Source organism: Lucilia sericata, unplaced genomic scaffold, assembly GCF_015586225.1.
Source record: "Lucilia sericata isolate MDLA Ls3-8-SP2 unplaced genomic scaffold, ASM1558622v1 Contig001959F_arrow, whole genome shotgun sequence".
NCBI lineage: Eukaryota > Metazoa > Arthropoda > Insecta > Diptera > Calliphoridae > Lucilia > Lucilia sericata.
In genome coordinates, this window is record NW_023995833.1 from 2,501 (window position 1) to 4,958 (window position 2,458).

Consider the following 2,458-nt stretch of genomic DNA (forward strand, 5'->3'; position numbering starts at 1 on the left):
TATTTAGCTGGACATATTTAATTTTAGCTTGAAACTGGACAAGCATCAAAAAAGCTGGACAATCCAGCCAGGCTGGCAACCCTAGTGTAGGACCATTAATGGTCATAGTTCCCATATAAGGTCAACTTTCGAAAAATACTAAAATACAAATAACTAATTAAGAATAATATTCAACAAAAATATGTTTTGTGTATACATACATATATCACTTTGCATATAAGGCCCATTTCCGATAACCACGTAATCGCATATATTTCATAACTGAATGAAGATATCGGTATAAAATTAGTCATGAATGTGTTTCAAGTAGATATTAATATCGATTTCGAAATGATGCACCCAAATAAGAGTCATCTTCTTCTCAGTAAATGGAAGGGATTTATGGAAAAAATTGTAAGCTATTACTATTTACATGTAAAAGTTCTAAGGAAGTTCTGACAAATTCAAAGAATAATACTGAACAAAGTAATTATTATAATATAATATATATTATATAAATTTTTTATGTCATATTCTTAATTACCACCTTGTTTCCAGATTAATTAGATTATATATATACTATTTTGCTAAATTCAGTTATTTTACCAAAAGGTTTCTATACCAGATGCTAACGAGAGTTTTATTCAACTATTATAAATGATTATGAAAAGATAATATCAGAAATTAAAGAGAAATACATATTATTACAGAAGTTGAACTATTCATCCTTTTATAATAGTTGTATGTCATAGTATTTCTAATCTTGAAAAATTTTACGTATATTTTGATAAAACACTCTTAAAATGTGACTAGTTTTTGAAAAGTTTAGATATTTGCTTTAAAATAATTTATGCATTGTCCTTAGAATATCCAAAAGGTTGCCAAGGTCCGTGGATATTTATTCATTAATACTTTTACGACATTAAACCTATTAATGATAAAAAATTATAAACCAACAACCATTAACTAATATCGAATAAAAACATTAATTTTAGGGACTTTACCTTATTCCATCTACAATATCGTCTATATAGTCTTTCTAACGATATATATAGTCCGGAACGTATTTTTTCAGAACTTGGACTAGGAGGGGGCAAAAAGGGTGTAAAATGGGTGGAAAACGGGCAAAATGAGTACAATTGATAGTAAATACTGATTTTGTCTATCCTTATGCAAAATTTTATCGATTAAACTACTTAATTTGTTAGAAATATAAATTAATAAAGTGCCGTTGCGAAAATTGGACAGGAAGGGGACAAAAAATAGGCGAAAATCTGACAAAATTAGTACTTTTGGGCTTTAAGAACGATTTTTTCTATTCTAAAGCCAAAATATTATAAACTATGATTTTGATAGTCTCAGACATATGTTCATATATTTAGAACTCCCACCCTTAGGGGAAAGAGCCGGTAAAAAAGGGAAATCTGTATTTGCTGCGTAAAGAGACTCAATAAATGCATATTTTCAGACAATTCAAACTACTTCAATGAATAAATAAAACAAATAAATAAACAAGTAAAAATTTATAGTTGATCATGGCTGACGATATGATGCCCTACACCAGTGATTACGTTACAAATGTTGATTATTTTTTTAATAATAAAACATTTAAATTAATTTTTACTTTATTTCAGAAATATTTTAACAATTTATTGACAAAAAAGGATTTTCTGAAAGAGAGTTATATGGGGGTAGACGGTTAATATTTCGTATTATACACGAAATTTTTGTAAATATTACGAAAATATAAGTTACGAAATTTTTTTTCGTAAAGTTGAGCATGGATAATTTTCAGTGTACTCAAGCAAAACCATTTCTGATTAAGCTTTTAAAGTGTCTGAAATATGTATTATTTAGCAAAGTTCCGTTTCGAAATAGGAGGATAGGCGAAAAAAACAGGAAAAATTTGTACTTCTATGTTTTAGTCTGAATAATAAAATATTTTAAACGATGAGTTTTTAGTTTCAGAGATATGTGTATTCGAAAGTCCACCCCTGGAGGGAAAGACATAAAAAAGAAATTCAAACTAAATGTGCAAAAACGGCATATTATGCGTTCCTTTGCTACATTTTTTGTAGTTTTATGAAACTTTAGAAATATATATTTTTTTATTAATATTTTTCCGTAATCGGTCAAAATATGTGTTTTTGAAAAATGTTTTTGCAAAACATCATTAAAGAGGGAAAGGTTCGTCTCTGACGTGATTTTCTTAATAACTGTTCTACAACATCGATTTCTGAAATGATACAAAAAATATATAAAACAAAATACATAAATTTGAATAATTCAATGGAGAAAGAGGGTATGGGTAGTATTTTGGTACTGTGTTGGTATCTTTTATAAATATTGTTCAAATTCAATGAAATTTCTTTTATAGCTTTATAAGATCACAAAAAAATTGCAAGGAGTTTCTTTATAAGGAGACCTTCAGCATTTTTTGAAACATGAATAAGTTAGGGAAAAATTATCACTTTATGCT